Raw genomic sequence first — 23,901 nt, forward strand, 5'->3', positions numbered from 1 at the left:
TTGGCAAGATGTTCTATCTTGTGTTCATGAATACTTTATTTTTAATGGGAGGTAAACAAGGGTTCATAAATTTCTTTTTATATTTTTGAACCACTTCTAGCATAAGGATAGGTTATTTTTTCCCTTCTATTTGAAGTATTTGCTTCTTAATAGCCTTAATGAAAATAGAAAGAAAGATGGATATGTGTAGGTACTGTGAGCATTAGTAGAAGAAGCAATGATGAAATCCTCTTCCCTTCTGTTATTCATTTGATTGGTGGCCCTTATAGGGTAAAAGTACAAAGTTGTGTCACCTTTCAGGCTGACATATCAAAACGACTGAATTTGAGTATTTCTATCTAAAAAGCAATCTTGTTCAAACATATGATCTAGATAAATTCATTTTTGCTAAGTTATACATGGTCTTACACTTTTCCAATTGGAAATGTCTATTAAATGCATGTTTTATACTAGTTTATATCCAATTACTAAAGAAATAAATTTATTTCAAAAAAGTGGCATTTTAATAACTCTTACTATTTTTTAAGATGGTTTTTTAATAATACATAAAAACCATTTTATAGAGCTCAGAGTCAAGAATAATCTCATGTATAGTTTATAGTGCTTTAATTAGATTGTAATTAAAAAATTCTAAAAGCACATATTTGAACACTATAAAAATGTCTAGTTTGAGAAATAAAAAATATTAAATCATATCAAAAATTTTTTAAAATTATATGATGTTCTAGAGGAGAGATTATGCTTTGAGAATGTATAAATTTTCTCCAGTTTAGAATAGATTTGCTTAGAAAAATGCAGTGGGAGATGAATACTATTGATTTCAAGTGAGTTGAAATCTAAATCCCTATAAAAAGAGAAAATATAGGTCTAAAGCTGATTTTTAGTTTTGATTGTTCTAGTTATATATGTTATCTATAACATAGTCTAAGATCAAAGGGAAAAAAAATTATTTCCATACAATTTTGTGGTAGGAACTAGATCCTTAATTTTCAACATTTTTTAGCAGCTAAAAATTTATCTATAAAAATTAGGAACATATATCAATTCTTATTCCAAATAATTATTAAAAATTCTAATTCTAAAATTTATCCATTTCTACATATTTCATTATTTACTTCATTTTCAAATTCAAAATAATAAAATCAATTTTATGTCATTGAAGGTGAATAATTATACTTTTGTTAGCCTTTTCCTTTACAAAAGGGTGACACAGGTTTGTGCTTTTACCCTGTAAGAGAACCATGCAATGTACAAAGAAATTTATTGTTGCTTATTCTATTTTAGTTGTGGAGGACATCCTTCAAGGGACTATGGTTGTTGGTAATGAGATAGATAAAGTGATCAAAGAGCTAGCTTAAATTCTTTCTCAGATTGCTAGTTTTGTTGTTGATCCTAGTTATCTGTGTGTTAATTTCTATTTTCTAGCTTTTATTTTTTTGATATTCTATTAGGTTCTAGGTCCTTGTAAAACCTAGTTTCAAACTCTAATTGATTATTTTTTAGGTTATAGGTTCTTGTAAATCCTAGTTTTTGTTTCTATATTGAATCTTTAGGTTCTAGGTCCTTTAAAAACCTAGTATCGTTTATTCTTTTTTTGTTGTTGTAAGGGGTTTTGTTTCCCCTCAAAACTTGCTTTTACCATAATCTAAACTATAATCCATAAAAGTCCATCATATTTCATTAAAAAGGTTTATATCAAAATGCAAAATAACCAAGTATCATCATAAAGCATCATGTCACATCACTACCATCATCATGTAGATGATTGAACTGAACTATATACAAACTAGCATCTATCAGTTATGATACTAATAATAAAAGTAATGTCTAGTCATCAAAATATTTCAAAGGAACATAAACATGAATATCATAAAGTATCATAGAATAAAATAGGCTATGGTATAGAATGCAAGCACGAGAGGTACTACAATAGTACTACAACATAGAGATTTTATGAACATTTTCTTGGAAATTTAATTGGAAAACTAAGATACAAAGATGGGGGGGGGGGGTGAATTAGGATCTATAAAAAAATAAACTTCAAAACAACTTTATTGCATTCACCATATTGACCATCTCATATCTAGTTTATGCATAACATAACTTGAGAATCAAATTCTAAAATAAATCTAACTATCAATCACATCCATGAAATGTACACACATAACACAAAAGTTTTGGTTACCCAAAAACCCTCCAAGATGAAGATAAAATTGGGTGGCGATGACACCTACAAATATTCACTACTACAGTAACAAAGTTAGCCTCTTATGGTTACAATTTTGATCACTTTTAATGATCTACCTATTAATCTCATTACAAGATATATTCTCACTTACTGTCAAAACACTTAGTCATTATGTGTCATGCCCTAAAATTTATGGTACAAAAACACAACTGATTTTTTTATTAAAGAAAAAAGAAAAAATGAGAGATAAATCTAAAGATAATATACATAACCGATGCTTAGACTTGGAGATGTTAAAGTTAGTTGATGGGATAAAGATTGTTCCACTTGAAATCTAGATTTCAAGTTTCCTATGAGAGGTCATCTGGTTGGTTATTATTGAATGCAAAACTAAGTTAAAAGATGTTATGGTTATAAACCCTTCACCTTCTACTCTCCAATTAAGACACTCTATAGGTTCCAATGAAATTCAATATTCATATTAATGTAGTTGCAAAGGTTCTAAAGTTTGCGATTGTGAAGATGTATTTATAAATGTCCTAAGTGCTTTGGTTGCAAGTTGTCTTAACACATACATATCCTTCCCTTTTATCATTCATTTCCATTTATTTACATAAATATATATATACCCTAAACTTCTTCACCTCACCCTTCTTCCAACCTTGTTCACTTTGATATACTACTAACTAGGTATTTAATTATCTGTTGATTATTATTTATTTATTTATCTGATTCGAGTTTTATAAATTATTTATTGATTATTTATTTGATTTTATCTCAATTAATACTTTATTTGGCTACAAAATTATCCAATAGTACCAACATCCCAATGAAAGAATCGATCAATGTATTTATTTAATATTTGAATTACTATGTCATCTCTCAAAAGACAAAATTTGAAGTCCATGAATGCTAACCTTCAAAATTTCTTTGTCCGTATAATTTAAGTCCTAGCAATTCCTTACTTATAAAATACATTCCTAATCAACCCATTTCATAGCATACTTTATTAACTTAATTAAACCTTAAATAACTTTCATTTATTAATAGCTCAATTTTCTAAATCCTAGCTTGATCTCTATCTAACCATAACTTAAAGTAACAAATAAAAATAATTAACTAATTTAAACATATTTAAAGTTAAATTATCTATCTACCTATCTTACCACCTTCTTAGTTAGATAATTTATTTAAAATATCCTACCCATAAAACATCATGGATTATAAGTACTTACCACTTACTAATTTACCCCTTAAATACTAATTTTATGTCCTATTTTACCTACCCCACATTTTCCTTAGTCTTAGCTAGTTTACCTCCCCCACCAACCCCCCCACCTCCTAAGTACCTATGTCATAATGCTACCCACACCTTACTTCCCTTTTTGGGAGGCATAAAGCAGCTTGGTAATAATTTTGACCAGCTCCTCTAAAGTACACTCAAGTAAGTGGAAGGAGTGGGAAAGGATGAGGGGGTGGTGGAACCACCTTCCACTCATCCCTTTCATATTAAATTTCATGATTGTGATCTGACTTATTGTCATGATCTAGCCGCCAGACATAAGGGAGTATAATTTTAAATTCTTTTATTTTCTAAATAGGTACTTGCCAACATTAAAGCCCCCCCATCCCCCCCTCCCCCACCCCAATTGCCTCTTTAAAAGGATATTTATATATACTTTCTTTCTTTCTTTTGTTTTTTCATCTTATAAGTTAAATTTTTTGACATTGTACTCTCATATACCATATATCAATTTTATTTTATTTTACTTCTTCGGTAGCCATCATTATCATGATAGTTGACTTATATGTTTTTATATTGCTAGGGGGTTAACATGATTATTTTATTCAAATATTACTATTTATTGACTATGTTTTTGGAGAGAGGCTTTTTTTTGAAATGCTATACATTTTCCAATAAGTTAATATGCATCTATAGGCCTCATTGTAGAGTTAAGCTTATTTGCCCAATTTAGCTCATATGTTCTCTATGATTGTTTATAATTGAGCTGATGAAATTAAACATTCTATCATGCATTATAAAATCTATTATATAACAAAAATCTAATGTATTACACATAACAACTATTATATTATTATCAAAATATAATTGCAAGATACTCTAATATGAAACATAAATAAAATCTTTTTCTTGTAATTCCATGAACATCAAGTATTCAAATCATATTATTGACATCCAATTCTTGATTATAACTAAATATGAATATATTAACTATTGAATACATATTCTATGACTATGTATGAATCAAGTTTGATCACATAATGCATCTAGTTATTTCTATGAGAATGGAGTACAATAGAATAAAAAGAGGTAGCTTAATGTTCAGCTTACTATTGCCCACAATGATGATTAACTCTTCTCTTCTATACCTTCATATCCAAGAAAATGAAACTACAATTACATTTCAACAAAGTTCTCTTTCAAAGTCCTCTCATTTCTTCCATACTAAAAACTTGTCAAACATTAACATAGGGTGGAAAAACCAATATTTTGAACTATACACAATGAAAATACCCTCTCACAATATGCAGGTGACTTACAATCTCCCTATTGACAAATGAAATAGAACAAAGACAGCACTCTCACAATACAATAAAATCACATAACAAGATAGATTTTTTCTCTCTATTTCAATAAGAATATAATAGGGTCTTCTTCTCCTATGAAATGGAAAGGTTATATGAGCTCCAAGTTTCCAATATCATCAAGTAAAAACTTGCACAAGAAAAAGAAAAATGGGGAACCATGGAGGCTCACCTCTCATCCTAGGCCTCAAGGAGGCCACCCATTGAGCTTGGGGAAACAAGGAACAAATAGTTTCAATCCTTCACATTCACATATTATGCATAACCATAATAACAGAACTCAACACAACACATTACAACCCATTCCAAGGTTTTCACATTGGTTCAACAATAGAAACAAGATATAGGGTGAAGGTGGGCTCTCTCCATGAGGAGAATTTCAAATCCATGAATCACATATATCCACATATTCTCATGAGTAACATACTCTTTCAAAGCTTAAAAATGTCTTCCCTTCTCATGCACCTCCTTATACCTCCCAAGAGTGTAAGTAATCATGAAGTCCATACTATATTGAAACACATCAAAATCATCTCCACACATGGGAAATTTTCTCAACTACATGGGTGAGCCCAACTAACCCCTTCTCCCATGCATCTCTTCCCTCCCAAGGGTGAGTGATGCTTCACACCCATTTACACAAACAATAACATGAACAAAATAAGATTCAAGGAAGAAATCACATAAACTTCTCACATTCAACACACATACAACAAGATTCTTCACAAAACCACATCAACACCATTTCAAATCTACAATGCAATGAAGGAACACCATTTCAAATCTACAATGCAATGAAGAAACACCATTTCAAATCTACAATGCAATGAAGGAACACTGTGGATCATGGGTACCAACCTCGCTCTACGTAATGGGAAATGAAAGCTCTTGTAGAGCTCCTTATCCTCTTCTTCCAAACCCTAAATGTCTCTAAAGTTAGAGAGTAGGTAAGTGAATTTCTAGTTTGACCAATCCTCTATATAAAACTCCCATTTTCGGATTCAATGAAAAATGCATTCTTTTTGGGGTCTCCTAGGTCTTCTAGGCACTCTAGTGGTCAATTTTAGCCCCCTAACTTGAAGTATTATCATGGGTAAGGTTTATTTTCATCACAAATACACCTTGGACCTACATTTCAGCCCTCATAATGCTAGATCAAGGCCAATTTTCAATTTCCTATGGTTTTAACCTTTGTTTACCTTACTAAGTCAAGGCAATATGTCTAATTCTTAATTAAGGATTTAACTTGAGATAAGGTGGCCACATGATCCATCTGAAGAGAACATGTCATTTTCATATAATGAGTACAAGTGTCAAGTGACACAAATAAATTCCACTACACATCACTCATGACATGTTCTAAATCCACTCATGAAATACATACTACACACATACATCTCACATTTACAAAGTAAGTACATCACAATGAGGTTTATGAATCTTCTAAAGATTCACCTTGGCAATGTCATATTAACATGTGTTATTCCTTATTTCCCCATTATGTTTCCATGGTTCCTTTCCTACACAGTAAACTCAAGCATCAGTAGTCCAATGAAAAGTCACATATAAAATGCATATCAAAGTAAAGATACATGATAGTTTCATTGTTCTACAATTCACATATAACACATTTTATAATTAACTTCCTATTCCCCATCATTTTCTTATAAAACATTTAATCATTAAACCTCAAAAATTTGCATATTGCTGACTTTCCTAAAAAAATCAATTTAATGATTTAAATCACAACATAATTCCATTTTCTATCATAATAATGAAGTACTAATTAAACATCCATTAATTCATTAACTATTCCAATTAAGTCCTAATCCATGTTATAATGGGAATTCACAAGGTAAATATCATTATATAAGTAGCAAAATTTATTGTTCATCAAGTCTCAAAAATATATGTTGAGATATCCAATCCTAAGCAAAAAAATAAAAATATAGTATCTATGCTATGATGGGTCAAGGTGAGGCCTCACATTATGGATATATAGTAGTAACAATGTTACTAGTATGTAGTGTTAACTGAGATCACTAAGGAACCATGCAAACAATGTTAACTGTGTAGGAAGTAAGTAGTGTCAACTATGTTGATGTATCAACTGAGTTGATAGTTTACACACTCCTACGTGAATTGAGTTAGCAAAGTAATTTTGTTCCAAAGTGATAATCAAGTAGGAAAAATAGTGTGTATTAAGTCAGCAGTGTCTACCAAGTGATCAAGATGAACTTTGCACCTAGTATCAACTAAGTGCCATATTTGGCCAATGTAATAGTGTTTCCCATGTATCTTCAGCATCACCCAAGTAAGCCATTAGACCAAAGTTTCTATACTAAGTTGACTTGGTATTTTTTTTTGGAATTAGTTATGTTGTATCTGACTTGCGATGGAATTATTTGGTTGGATATAAGACATTTTGTTTATCCAAAAGATATCAATTATTGTATTATCATTTAAGCATTCAACAAATATGGAAGATCATTTTATTTGAAGGCTACAAGCATCCTAAGGAAAGAAATAGACTCATTTATCATAGGTAGGTGATCAATTTACTTCAAAGGATCTTCATCAGCAATCAAAATTGCATTTTAGAGATTTATCCATTGATTCATTCTAATAGGTGCATTAGTCTCAAATCCCTTAACTAGGTGGACCTAACAGTCCTTTCTAGAAACTCCTAATAGAGTACATACTTAACTATATTGTATAAATTCTTTCACAAGGTGGACCTAAAAATTCTTATTTCTATTGACCAAGTTAAATTATCAGAAGTAATCATTTGTACACCTTAACAGGCTAACATTGTTACTATAGTAGTGAAGCATTGTGGGTGTCAACCCCACCCCATTTTTAACTTCTACTTGGAGGGTTTCTCGGTTACCAATATTGTGTTACGGTGTTGTTACTTTACTATTTTATGTTTCATGCATGCAAGTAGATTAGACAACTTAACAAAGTGGTTTACTAGAATAAGTTTAAGTGGTTCCTGATTGAGCCCCTCCCCATCTTAGTTAACTAGCTTGCATTAAATTTCCAACACTACCATATGACAAGTCTAGCCTACTAGAAGAGTTTAAGACTATTAGGTCTTACCTTGATTAAAGGATTTTACACTTATAATAGAGTAATGAATTTTTTAGGAGATTTACAAAGGTATATTAAAACCACTCAGTTTAGAGATTTGCCTTAATTCAATGTGTTGAAACTGACTCAATACCTAATTTGAAGGTCTACACTTATAGTTGTTGATTTCAGATATCCTCCTTCCAATCTCTGATCTGATCTCTAATCTAATATAACTTTTCTCAGTCCTTCACTACTTCATTAGGTCACTTAACTATATTTTTCACAACTTTCAAATGCAGCATCGATAACTTAACTCCTTTACTTAACACTTTTCTTCCTTCACACACTGCACAATATCTTCTACAATAGCACACTCCACTTGTATAAAATAATGATTGGATCGATGTATTTAAAGACATCTATAGAGTCTTCTAGATGCTTCTATTTTTTCCTCTTCATCTTATTGGTTATTCTTACCTCATAGGGATTAATGATCCATGTCAAAACATATAACAACCTTTATAAAAAAGTTCTACAATCATTAAATGTCATGTTAATTTTGACTTGAAAATGGTTTATCTTAAATTTTGTATCATTCCAAACTTTTATGTCCTCTTAGTGTTACTCTATACTAACTATTTTTGATGCTTGGTCATAACTATTATCTTTGTTATTTCTCAACCTTCAATATACTTGTCTCCTTTTGTATAACTCAACATCAATGTTCTCTAACTACTTGACATTAGCTTGGCTTGACTTATAATAAAAGAACTTGGAAACCAAAGACTTGCTTGGTTCCTGTAGATCTAAACTTATACATGATTATTTACAAGTCTTTACATGAGTTGGCCTATATATAGTAGCTCAGTTACAGTGATGACCAATTGACTCTTTCTTATATATAACTAAGTGTTTGACACTAGTAGACAACAAGACTTAGAGATACTGATACATTTAACCAAGCAAGGCTTGGATGGATGAGTTGGAACTAGTTTGTGAGATATTGACTTTAAAAGTTTGAATATGTGTATTTTGATATGCTCCTAGTTCTCATTGAATGAGCTCTAGATCATTAAGACGAGATCATAAATTATTATTTTTACTATTCTAGAGACCCCCTTATCAATTTCTCTACCAATTGAATGTGGAACTAGCTATCGATCTAACTCAAATGTTGGGTTAGTTACCTTTTCTTATATGAATTATGCTTGTATCCACCTCTACTATAGTTGTTTTCATAGATGCTTCTTTGTATGGAATAGATTATGGCTCTCTATGAAGTTTCCATAGAATCTTGAGGGGATTTGATATTAGGGACTCTATGTTTGGGACTACATCCATTATGAAGCATTAACATCATCAAATGGTAGTAGGATTTAGAGGAATTTCTTTCTATGGGTATGCTAGTAGGGATCTGTAGGATCTACTATTGTCTATTTCATCCTGAAAGAACTCTGGGGCTAACTACTTTATCTGATTAACAATAAAAATATAACTTCTTGAGAAAATTGTCTTGCCTCTCAGCCTTTTAAGTCTAGCCAAACCTACCATTTAATAGTAAGGGGGAACAACTCCATTCGTCTAAATTATAGTTTCCTACCATGGAAATAAGGAGAGATAATAGTAAATATTAATGTTTATGGTCAATACATTCTAATGTAAAAAAATGTGAACATCAGTTCTTCCCTAGCATATATGAATAGAGTGGTCTAGCGCTAGAAACAACCCAAATGAGATAAAAAAATGTAACCACTTCTAGAGAACTAAGTATGCGATCCCATTTTATAAATCCTTTCTTAGTCAACAGGAAACACAAGAGGTAGGATGGATTGAGTTGAGATCACAAAAAACTAATAGAAATATACCAAGAAATATTTATAAGAGAAATCTAGGTCAAATAGCTCATTGATGCATTGGACTTGGTAGAAAATGTAACTCCTTTATTCCTCTCCAAGGTATGGGAAGGGAAGATACCCTAATGAAGAAAGATGCCCCATGTCAAGAATCAAAGGTAGTATTGAAATCTAGAATGGAAACATGGGAGGCAAACCAAGTCTCGGTGACACTATCAAGTCATTCCATTGAATATGCTCAGAAAAGATGTAAGGACCATGGCTTCTTCACCCATTGGATTGTTCCTAGAATGAAGGTAAGTAACATTGTGCATTGACTTAGAATTTGTTGTGCCATTCATATAAATTTAACAATCATGGAGATTCAATTCATTTATCTAGACTACAATAATGTGAATTTGAAAGATTCACTTCTCTATGGTAATATTCTATTTTTTAATGGTTGTCCAATTAAATTTATAGATTGGTTTCCTTTTTTTTACCCTTAAAATTCTATAAGTTTTGAAGTAGAAAAGGAAATATTAATCCCAAATTTTCAATCAAATTATTGGTTTAAGAAATAATTAGAGCCATTGGATCTCAACTAGGAAAATATGCAGCAAGGATAGAAGTGGACATGGCTACCTCTAGCCCAATTATCATAGTCAAAACCAATGTTAATACCATAGATTTCAAAACCCTATATATCTAAATTGGTGATAAGATCATCTCAATTAAGCCAAAATTATTCTATGGAGGCTTTAGGAATCAGAATGATGATTTAATTATATCCCCCATAAGGGAAGCTAGCAATAGAGTCGAAGAAATTAACATTTCCCTTAATGAGATGGGTGGTGGTTTCATAGTCATATCTAAGTAAAAGATGTAAGAAGGGGAAATTTTGGCCTCCCCTCCATATCTCAAATCCATTATCAATGGGGAAGAGGACCATAGAGAGGTTGTCTCCTCTCTATCCTTATCTCCCAAAATAAACTATGGAATATATATGATATCCTTGATTAGGACCACATTGAGAATCCTAAAAGAAAGGAAGAAGTTGATGGTCTAATTGAGACCTTGAATAACATGGTGGTTGAGGATCTAATGAATCAATTTATTAATGAATATTGTGACAAAGATAAGTTGAAACTCTAGAAGTATTTACTAATTTCCAAAATTAGGTAAGAAGAAAAGGTTCAAGAAGCCCCTACTCCTATTGATGAAAGAGAACTCTTAACAAACCTAGAAGAGGATAGGAATGTACAATCGAGTTTGAGAGAAATTATATATAGCAGAGAGACCCTAAACTATGCTAGAGTAGCAAAAAAAGAGGTAGGAAATCAATGCAGGAGCTTCATCAGATAGATGGAATTGCAAGAGGCCAAACTAAGCTAACCATTATTATACAAGATGGGAGAGCCTTCCTAAGGGTCCATGATTGTCATTATATGGAATGTTAGGGGCCCCAAGACCCCTAACAAGTAGTGGCTCCTTAAAAGCTACAATTCTAATATGAAAGCTAAAATCTTTCTTCTTCAGGAAACCAAACTTGACAATCAGGAATTAGGAAAATTAGGTAGATCCCTAGGTTGGAGGGAAGTTAGTGGCTTCCCAGATGTACGAGCATCAACAGGCTTGTCTTTGATTTGGGACCCAAGGAATGTATCCATTACCTCAATAGAAGTGAACAAATATTGGATGAGCGGGTTAGTCAAAGGCATTTGGTCTAGATTTGGTTCTAGAATATTCAACATATATGGCCCTATCAAAAAAACTAAAATAATCCAAGTATGGACTATGCTAGAAACTAGATTAAGTGAAGAACAATATTATCTCTCTAGTTTGGGGGAGATTTTAATGCTATCCTACAATCCTCATAAAAAAGAAGTGGCTCTACTTCTCTTCATCTTGCCTCAAAGGAATTTTTCAACTGGTTTAATATAGTAGGTTTGTTGGAAGTAGCATCTCATGATAAGGTCTTTTCATGGAATAACTTTAAAAATGGATTTAGTAACATTGTAGAGAAATTAGATAGAATCTTGATCCATGGGAACCTAACTGTGACCCCCCTTTCACTTCAAACTATAGTCAAACCAATCTTAGGGTCAAACCACTTCCTTGTGGAGCTACAAATTATGGAAGATAAAAGACCTAGTGATTGTCCTTTTGAGTTTGAGAAAATGTGGCGCAAGGATGAGAACTATCTAAAGCACAAATGTGGCTCAAGGATGAGAACTATCTAATGTTTATTGAACAATGGTGGAAGGAAACAAAAGTGTTGGGTTCAAAGCTATTTCAAGTGGTGAATAAATTTAAAATCATTAAGGTAAAGTTGAAGGAATGGAAATCAAATTTTTTTGAAATATATTTGAGGATAAATTAACTCTAGAAGATAAACTTGCAACCCTCAATGAGGAAGTCATGAAAAATAGTATGAGGGTGGAACAATTTATGGAAGAAAATGAACTGATGCTAAAATATGAGGAATTCCTAGTAAAAGAAGAGCTCTTTTAGAGACAAAAATCAAGAGAGATTTGGTTAGAAGCAGGAGACAACAAAGAATCTTTTTTCCATAAAAACTCTAAAACAAAGGAAAGTTATGAATCAAATATTTTCCATAAGAGGATCTGATGGTTATATGAAAAAATTACTAGAGGAAATAAACTTGTAAGTAGTGTCATTGCTTGAAGATATTTACAATAATGGAGTTAGCTCCAACTTGCCTTCACAATGAAACATTCTAGCCAATATCCCTGAACTTATTTTGGAGGATCAAAATAAGTTCTTGGTTGGAAAAATTTCTAAAGATGAGGTGGAAACAAAACTCAAACTAATTCATCTAGAAAAGTCCCCTAGAAAAGATGACTTCCATGCTAGTTTCTTCCAAAAATGTTGGCACTTTATGGGAGATGATATTACTAGATCACTAGAATGTGTGAGAAACTTCGGTAAACTTTTACATGAAGATAATAACACCTTTATTAATTTAATCCCTAAAGAAGAAAAAGTAGAATCTTTTAATAATTACAGGCCTTTTGCTCTATGTAATACCCTTTACAAGATATTTACTAAAATTCTAGTGCGTAGGCTCTGAAAGATCTTCACTAGTCTAATCAACAAAGAATAAACATGTTTTGTCCTTGGTAGATCCATCTATGATAGTTTTATTTTAGCTCAAGAAGAAATTCATTTAGTACAATCCATCAAATTCCCTAGTATACTCATCAAGTTGTATATCAAAAAAATGTATGACAAAGTTGATTGGATTTTCTTATACAAATGTTTAGAATCATTGGGCTTTTTGAACCAATGGGTTAGCTTAATATTTGAATGTATCTCTACCCCAAAGATGCTAGTCCTTATAAATAGTACTTTGATAGGGTCTTTTAATATATCTCAAGGACTAACTCAAGGATACCCTATTTCCCCCTTTCTCTTCATCTTAAACATAGTGGTGTTAGGAAGATATATATCACAGAAGAGGTTGTTAAAGGAGATTAAAGGCATCTCCATTACTATTAATGTAGATTCATCCACCCATCAAAATTTTTTAGATGATACAATTCTTTTTGGGGAAACCTCGATAAAGGAAGCACTAATCTTGAAAGAAACTTTAGACTCCTACACTTCGATGTCTTACCAAGAAGTTTAAAAAGAAAAAATGAATTTTTTTTCTTCAACACAACCTCTAAGTTGGAGTTTGCAATATGTAATATTTTATGTTTTAATAATGGATCCTTACCTTGCAAATATTTAGGCCTCTCTTTGATTTATGGTCACAAGATTTGGAGGCTCTGGGAACCACTAGCAGATAAAATAAAGTCAAAAAATTCTAGCTGGAAAGGAAAATAGTTGCTTCTGCAAGTAGGGAAACAATGGTATCTTCAGTATTGTCAACCCAACCTATATATTAGATGGCATCTATGGACCTTCCCAATAATAGGCTAAATGAAATTACTAAACTCGCTAGAACCTTTTTCTAGAAAGGCACTCCAAATAATAAAAGGATTTCTCTAATTTCATGGGATAAGTTATGTTCCTCTAGGGACATGGGTGGGAGTGACATCAAGAACATTATGCTCTAAGGTATTGTATTGGGGGAAAGTTTTCTATGGAAGAAGCTTAGGTTTTCTCATCTCAAATGGGTTAAGATCTTAGAAAGGAATCACCTTTCCTCCCTAGAGCGTATTAATATTTTTAGAGAACTCAATCCTCCTAAAGGATCTAGATTTTGGAATTTCTTATTAAAACGTAGATATGTCATCCAAGATAAACTATCTTGGTGCCTTGGAGATGGTAAGGATGCCTTATTTTGGGACAACTTGTGGGGTAGTTATAAAGCCCTTTCACATTATGCACTAGTCTTATTAAATCTTCTCTTAAAGAATTTGGGGTCCAAGGGTCCATAACTATGTCAGTTTTTACAATAGTGGACTTAACCAGCATTGGAAGGACTTTGATTTTGAGGCTATTCCAAAAGTATAAAACCTCCTTCTAAAATCTATTCTCCACTCTAGAAATGTTTCTTTCAAAGGATGAAAGGAACTTTTAATTTGGGATAGTAGAAAGGATGTGGAATACATTACAAAGTTAAGCTACAAATACTTGGAATCTCTTCAAGGGATCCCTAAATCCACACTCCCATTAAAATAATGTTGGGATAAATTTTGTCTTCCTAAGGCTAGTTTTTTCACGTGGATTGTTCTCCACCAACAAGCTTTTAAAGGAGAAAGACTTAAGAAACTAGGATTTTCAAGTCGAACTAAATGTTGTCTATGTGAATAATAAAAAGAATTGAGAAATCATAACTTCCTTCATTTCTCCTATGCCAAAATTTTCTAGCATTGGCTTTGTCAACAATTTAGTGTAATATTAGCTTTTCCTAGCTCTATCCAAAATATGCTCTCTACTTCACCTTTTCTTTGATATGACAATATTTATCATTACTCTTGGGTTTCCTCCCCTTCCATAGTTCTTTGGGAACTATGGAAGGAGAGGAATAGAAGAATCTTTCAATATAAAATTATGCCCCCTTCTCAATTACTAAAAAAGATAGAATCATCAATCATTGAATTGACCAATAATAGGTTACTAAAAGCTCAAATAAAATCAGCCAGAATGACAAGCTAGGATGAAAAAAAATGTAAGGAAGATGGATCTGTTTAAAAATTCCAAACTATATAGGGATGGGAGAACCACTTAGTATTCAAAATAGAAAAGAATATTTATGGATTCCACCAAAGGTAGGATAGTTTAAGCTTAAATTTTATGGAGCCTTTATGGGGAACCCTAGCTTAGTAGGCATAGGTTGTAGTATATCTAATGATCAGGGAAAAGAAATAACAAGTATCTCTAAATATTTTGGATAATAGGGAAGAGTTAAGTGCATTAATAGAAGGTTTAGCATGATGTAAGTTCTTAACATTGAAAAATTGGAAGCAAAGGGAGACTTGAAAATTATCATAAATGCACCAAAAAATATCCCTTTCAAATTGGAGACTAAATACAATATTGGCCAAGGCACAAGAGCTTGGAAATATTTATTTTTAAATCACCTTTAACCATATATACCAAGAAGGAAATAAATAGTCTGATGAGCTATCCAATTTTTGTATTAATAATTTTCAATCACTTTAAGATAAAAGTCTTATTTCTATCCATTTTCTATAATTATTAAGTAATGTCTGCATACCTAGCCAAGTTAATGATGGATTAACAAGTAAGTACCTCACCTCCACATTTCATGACCTTGTTAGCATGCATGATATCTTGGTAAATTAAGAAACATAGAATAAAGAAAGGAAAGAATTAATATTTTTAATACATCTCTCCTAATTATGATATAGTGCCCTTTCATCATTTTGAGGTAGACACAAAGATCAAGTATCTATTTTAGGATTGTCACCTATTTTATCAGTATTCAAGTCTGTAATTTTTCATCTATGGAAGTAAACTAGATACTTTGGAAGATTATGGATACCATCTCGAGGATGATAGGTAAGAAGTTTCAAATAGAGGTGTAATACCCTCAAACCACACAAACCAAAAGATAACCAAATGACCATAATCCAAACATAATTATAAGATTAAAACCATGAGTATTTTTTTTTTTTACAATTCTCCAATACAATTAAATCTTTACAATTCAGGTACAGTAAAGTACTCATAACAACAATGTAACATTTCAAAATATTACATCAGAGTATATAACATATCTATACTCTTTTATTAGAAGTACAACAATTTAAATACATTCAATTTAATCACTGAATTCTAAATGCTAAATAACCATTTCTTCTAATTCCATAACCAACCCTTTCTCAAACCTAAAATCCAAAACAGCACAACCACAACACACCAAATAGGGCTTAGAACACAAATTAAATCGATAAAACCTCCAGTAAACCTGCATGTTAGATTTTATAACAAAACTATATTCATTTAATCCAGATAATATAATTTTCTTTCCACATTCAATTATAAAGCAAGTACATAATTTCTTCACATAGATATGCAAAAATAAACTCGCACAGATTATGAAAAGGTAATGATTCAATAGTCCATGGGTGTCAACATAAGAATCTACGTTTAGCCACTCGTAGAACTCATTATGTCAGGTGAAACCATAATGTTCTTATCTTATTATATGATTCCCAACCCATGAAATTTTAAATATTACCACTTGATTAAATAACTGTCATAAACTTTCCCATAAGGATCTAGACTAGTGTCGGAGGGCATCTGTCAATATAGTTCCATCACCACAAGTTACTCACTTTATGATAGCCACCCATTCTAAAGGATCACACTTGCATAATCTAACACACACTTTAGTTTAATTATACTAATTGGAAGAAAACAAAATTTAATTTTCCAATTCCAACTAATAAACTTAATTCATTTGCTTCAATATAACAATTGCACCAGCAAACAGAAATATCTTATGAAACCATTTTCAAACTTTCAAAGTACCAAATGAAACCATATTTGAATTCTTTCATGCAATCCACAATTCTTATTACCAAGATAGCCATTTCCCTTTTATTTTCACAAGTAACCACGCTTTTCAACTACATAACAACCATATTCAAATTAAATAATAAAGAATTGACTTTTTCTAAACTCACTATATTTATATTTCATTTTAAAATACCAATAATAAAATTATCCACATATATTACTACTAACTGACATCAAATTATTAAAATTAATCAATTTCCTTTTTCCAAAACTAGTAATCACAATAGCCTTTTATTATTAATATAAAATTCAATTCTAACAATCTATTCATAAAGAAATGCATATATGTTGATACATATATATTATATATATATATATATATATATATATATATATATATATATATAAAGCCTTAAGAATTTAAAGTCAAAATTAAAATAGATAATAATCTTTTTTGCTGAAAATCTAATAACTAGCCATTACCAGATAATACAATTTTCACTAATTTAATAAGTAACTGTTTGACAATATATCAATGTCAAAGTAATTGTTTTGTTTCAGTGTTCTTGCACCAAATTCGATGAAACATAAATTTCCAAATCTCCTAAATCCGATACAGCCTATAAAGTAATCATGTTTTCATTTCAATGATTAAGACTAATCATAAGTTAACAGCTGCTATGAATTTTACTATGCTATGGTTTATCACAAACTATCGTAACCAAAATAGATCACAGTAAAACTCCATTGTTTGCTTTAAACGACAAACCTAAATTCATAAAACTTACTAAGGCATTTAACAGGATCTAAAACCCTATTCAAAATGTTAACCCTGAAATTGTATGTATATTTCACACAAAATTTTTGAAACCCACAATCACAAACAATGTAATAATTATGAACCTATATCATCAGACTCTAAATACACCTTAATATTGATGATAAATAGCAGCCGATTTAAATCTCATGCAAACATTTGTTTTTTTTTTTTTTTTTAATGTTATCTTAATCCAATACCAAAACAAAGTTTATAGCATTGTAAAATGTTTAACGAAAACTGTTTGGTGAAATAACCAACCTCTGTTACTTGACTATGCCCTCGGTTCATAGTCATGACCCATAAATCACTGAAATTTCGTGGTTGTGACTGAATGTCACCACAAACTTTTAACCAAGGTTGAGTCACAAATAGTAAATAAAATATTAAACACAAAACAGGGTACCCACAGAGCTTGGCTCTTATAACAGTCGTAAATCATATGCTTGTTACTCAAACCCATAAACGAACACATAATATACAGTGAAACCCACATACAACAACCTTTACAAAGTAAAATCCTGATACCCACACTCGAGTATGAATATATACAGAGCCCAGCAACATAAAAATGTTGAACCCTACATGTATCCATGCTTGGGTGTCGATATACATTAATAAATAAAACTTTAAACATTCTTACATTCATACACCCTTACACTCAAATCTAGGTTTCCACTAAATTTTAACAATGAAAACATTAAACTCTGCATACACCCAAATTTGGGTGTTGAATTTTCCTTGCAACAACTTTGTATTCAAAAGAAAACACCATAATCATTAAAACATAAAAAAAAAAGATAGAGTTAAAGAAAAGCCCGTTGCCTATATATATGCAATATGAAACACAAGAAAAGCTGTTTGGAGAGTCCTCTTCCCAAAATTCACAACCCAAGCCTTTAAACCCTCAAAAACTAGACATGGAGATACCAGAGAAACTTTCTCAATAGCGGTAACTGAGAAAAAAAAATAAAACCATGAAATGATAGAACCATAAAGAGAACAAAAACATGAACCTCTATAATGCTGGTAAGAAACAATATTTTCCATCATGGTCATCAATTTCCCCATGAAAAAGTAGAGAAACCCATTTAAAAAGCTTCCATAATCCCCAAAGATGGCAGATTGAACTCACTAATCACCAAACCAAAACGACAAACCAATACACAATTCAATGCTCATAACTGCAAGCTTATCCCTTAAACCCACTTTCTTAGCCTCTTCCAACACATGGCGATAGGAGTACCATATACAACCTGCAAGCATTAAATTGTATTTGCATTTTCGCCTCACACCAAAACCCAAAACCCCTTGCCAAGTCCTTGATAATGCCAGGTGTAGTTAGGCATCGATAACTTAGGCTATGCGTAAGTTTAGGTTTTAAGACTTAGTTAAATTCCATATGTTAGTTTAGTTTAGACACTAACTCATATTAACATAGTATTAGGTACTAACATTAATATTCATATTTATATCAATATTAATATTGATATTAATATTAATATTAATATTAATCCTAATTAACATTAATATCATTGCTAATCAATAAGTATACATATATGCATACGTATAATTATAACTTGTATTAATAATATTAATATTAATATCAATATTAATATTCATATCAATATTAATATTGATATTGATATTAATATTAATATTAATATTGATATTAATATTAATATTAATATTGATATTGATATTAATATTAATATTAATTTTGATATTAATATTATATTAATATCAATATTAATATTAATATTAATCCTAATTAACATTAATATCATTGCTAATCAATAAGTATACATATATGCATACGTATAATTATAACTTGTATTAATATAAAAACAAGCACATAAATATACCACAATTACATATACATACATACATACATACATGCATCCATACATACATACATACATACATACATATATATATATATATATATATATATAGTTATACAACGTTATAAATATACATACATACATACATACATACATACATACATACATACATACATACATATATATATACATACATATATATATATATATATACATATATATATATATATATATATATATATATATATATATATATATATATATATATATACTTAAAAACTGGCAATGATAGATTCTAGGTACTGATAATATTTTAAAACCACTATATATATAAATCTAAAAGCACAAACCAGACAATTAGAAACACTAAAACCAAACTAACATTGCTCTATTATTGAAACATTCAATCCTAAATCGAAATTGATTCGGATATTAAAATTCTGCATAAAACACTATACTGACAACATTAAAACATCAATGTTGAGAATCAGATTTTAGCAACATCTGAAATCTCATAGAGTTTAACATAATAATGCCATAATTAAAGTAGCTTTAACAAGTACCAAACCATCCAGAAAAGTAACCTAATCACAGATTCTAAGGTGATAGATGTAAAACTGTCAGGGCCATGACAAGAGGTCAAGGATGTTGTAACAAAGGAACCTTTGAGAGGTATCATTTTTTTCACTCATTCTCTGCTTATGGATGTTGTAATGAAAATATTTGGGGAGGAATATTTTAAAAATACCAACAAAACTAGAGTGGACTCGAATATCACATCCATATTTCTTGCCATCACCATGTTCTTTGAGAGAGATAGGGTAATAACTAAGAATCTATGTAGCAATTTATTTAATAAGAAGTATCTAGTTGATATGGACAAATTTTTAAGGAATATTGACTCTAATTTGATGGCTTCTAAGGAAAAAATCATGAAAAGAGGGTAGTAAATGACAAGTTAGTCCCAGTGTTTTCCATTTCGACCCTAGATAGTTGGGAAATCTTTTGAAAAAAAAATAGAGATATGAATGAGACACCTTAATTTCTTGATGGCTCTCTTTCATGTTCAAAGGACAAAGGAAGTGAACTAGTTCATCATGTATTTGAAGGAAGAAGGTATAGAAGGATATGCAGATATTCCATATTGTTAGTGTAAATAATTAATTATTATTACACTTTACTAAATTTTACTTAGGATAATGCATTTTTATATTACTTTTCATATAGACACTTAGGAATATGCATAGACATATGAGTTGTCTTGTTGACAACATAGGATTTAGCAACTTATTGAGCATATGGTGTCTACAACATCTCCTGTATGAGATACACCTATGTAAACTTACCCTCTCATCATCACACAAACTCTTGTGCTCAATGGAGGATAATTTAGACATGTGTTGAGTTGTAATCTTTATCTCTTTGCTGACTCCTAGTCATGTCAGTTGCCTTTATATACAAGGCACTTCTATGTTTTATTCATCCAATTATCTGGTTAATCCAATCATCAAATATCCATTATCATTTGATCATCATTAGCCTCTCTTGTGCTATCTATCGAGCTTCATGGTCTTGGTGTTGAATTCTTGCCTTAGGAAAATTCTTACATGGTATCAAAGCTATGCCAAATTCTTACATGGTATCAGAACCATAGGAGTTTCATTGCATAGCCATTGGGGAGATTTTTTTCACAGGTCAAGATTGGAGCATGCTAGTGCAAATTAGATATTGGTATCACATTTAGAAGCTCAAAAAACCCCCAGAATCAACTTTTTTAAAATCAAAATCAGACATTTGAGGTGAAATCTAGATTCATTTGATTTTTGGAGGTGTGACGATAGTGATTCAGGAAAAATAATTACAGAGGTGATTTTCTGTCATGTCCCCTTTTCAAATAATAATAAAAAAATAATCTTTGCTAAGACAGGCAGGCCCAAGAAAGTGAAGTTTCGAAAAAAGGGGGGTTAATCTTTGGAAACCGTTGGACTAATAAATGAAATTATTATTAAAATATGTTTCATTAACCTCTCTTGGATGTGAGTTACGGTTATGGCCCCTTTTAAGGGGTTTGGAGGCATTTTGGGGAGGAGGAGAACTTGATTTTCATTCATTCTTTGTTATTCTTCAGAGGCTGCCAAACCTGTGGAGAAGGAGACCCAAGAACGGGAGTTTGCAGGTTTCCAGGGAGACCCAAGAATGGGAGTTTTCAGGTTTCCAGGAAGGCTAAGGATGGAAGTTTGAAGCCATTCCATGTGCATGCTCATATAGAGTTTGCCTTTGTGCTGAACAGTGTAGATTTGTGGGTTTTTGGGTGTGTTTTTTGCATGAGTTTGGTGTTTTCAGTTGAGCATTTCATATCAGTTTTGGTTGCTGCTGTATTTCAGACTTTAAGCTATTAAAATAGAGCTGAATATATGTATTGGGATGTGATTAAATTTCTGAGATAGTTTATTAGTGTTTTTGTGGTGTTTTCGGGCATTTTTGTGTTAATTTCGAGAGCCCGATGAGCATAGTTTTTGTCCTACATTTGTGAGCTGTTGTGTAGAGGCTATATAGATCTGGAAATTTCATTTTGTAGGCTGTTATGCTGCTGAAATTTCTGTAAAAATATCCATTTTTAGATTTATTAATAAAAGGTGAAGCTGTGAAGCTTTTGGCACCATTTCTGGCATACCCGATTTGGGGTTTCTTGAGAAATTTGGAGGATCTTTTTTATATTAGTTGTTTGATTTTAAAGATCTGATTAGAGGCGTGAAATACCATATCAAATCAAAAAAGGGGACATTTCATTTTCAAATAGTGATATCTCCCTCATAAAGACTCCTTTTTTCAAGCAATTTTTTTTTGTTTTTGGGATAGAATTTCGTGATCTACACATTGATTTAGGTTTTTTGTAATCTTTGTTCTTGAATTTTTCTAAAAATTGCAAATCCCAATTTTTTACAACTTCAGAGGCTTCATTCAAGATCATATGGACACATATTTATGTGCTATTTTTTTTTAAAGTGCATGATTTTTTGTCTACTTTTTAGAATTGGTATCAGTTTGGAATAATTTTGAGTAGACATAGTACTTTCATAATTTGGTCATTTTTTTCCTATTTTGGCACTTGTAATTAGATCCTTGAGAGATATTGTGTGTTATATTGTTGAGCCTGATATAGTTTCATCTGTGTTGTTGTAAAATCATAAGTCCACTTAAGTCCTAAATTTTCAAGTGGCTATTGTAATCACACTAACTATAAAGTGCCAAATCATGCATTAGGGGGGGTTTCTTTGATTTTTTTTTTTGCATTTTGGGGGTGCATACATTATTTGATCTCATGGAGTCATGTCAAAACTTTCACTTTGGTTTAAGATTCAAATTGACAAAAAGGAATTATTAGAAATGGAGTGCTTTGATGATTGATCATCTAAGAGAACATAAGGAAGTGTTTCCTTATCTATATTTGAAGATGTTTCCACCTAATACTAATTGGGGACATCATTCTCTTCTTCTTCACTTTATATCTAATAGTGTCAGTAAGGAATCTTTTGCTCTTCTTAATAAGGCAAGTAGTCCTCAAGACATTTGGATGTATCTTTTGGAAGTATATGGAGATCCATGAGTCCCTCCATTATTAGAGGACATTCTACCTCCAATCACTCTAGTTGTGGTACCTATAACTCTAGTTGAGATCATACCTCCTGATGCTCCTATTGCTTCTACTGATCTAGTTCCAACCACAAATGGTCTTGATTTAGTGTAGTAGGAAATACCATGTCTTCCTATTTCAGCTTCATGGGATGACTTCCTTCTAGACATTTTAGTGTTTTTTGTGGAGTCTTACATTGAAGATGTGGGAGACATTATTGATGACATCCATCTTCTCTTTGTTGAGGAGAATTAATCTTCACTTGTTGTGAGGGAACACTCTAACCCTTAACCACTTGATCTTTCTTTTAAGAGTAACATGATTATGGATAGTTCATTTTAGCAGTTGGAAGAGAAAAGTTTTACTTCAAAATAGACATATTAGTCTTTGGAGATTGTATTCCAATTTCCTCAAACATCATATCCTTTAAGGATTCTTCCTATTAGTTGGGGAGCATTCTCTACTAAACCTATGGCACCACTTCTTCCTTCAAGGAGGAACATCATTCAATTTTCATGGTGCAGCTTCTTCAGTCATCAAGGAGCTTCTTTCATGGGTGTGCATTCATCATTAAGGAGAGGCTACATTTCTTCTCTTCCCATATCTTCTTATAAGGATGATTCCTTTTCTTTATAGGTTGATTCACTTTTGTACATGGACATGTTACCTTGTTTGCAACCTTCTTTTGGGCATCCACCAAATTGTCTTGTGGAATCTACATTTATCAAGGACTTGTCAACATATGAGCAGACTTTAGAGGCAACATCCATAGCATACTACATCTAGATTCCTCATCCATGTTCTTATCCACAATGGGAAGTATACTTGCACCTATACTTGGTGTATCTTCTTCCTAAAGGGAGAAATGTTGTTTGTAGGCATTGGATACTTCTTTTTCTTCATGACATTCTTGTAGGAGATTACTCAATATGGGGGATATATAC

The sequence above is a fragment of the Cupressus sempervirens genome, chromosome 8 (assembly GCF_028749045.1).
Source record: "Cupressus sempervirens isolate cs-2001-9-10 chromosome 8, ASM2874904v1, whole genome shotgun sequence".
In the NCBI taxonomy this organism is placed as follows: domain Eukaryota; kingdom Viridiplantae; phylum Streptophyta; class Pinopsida; order Cupressales; family Cupressaceae; genus Cupressus; species Cupressus sempervirens.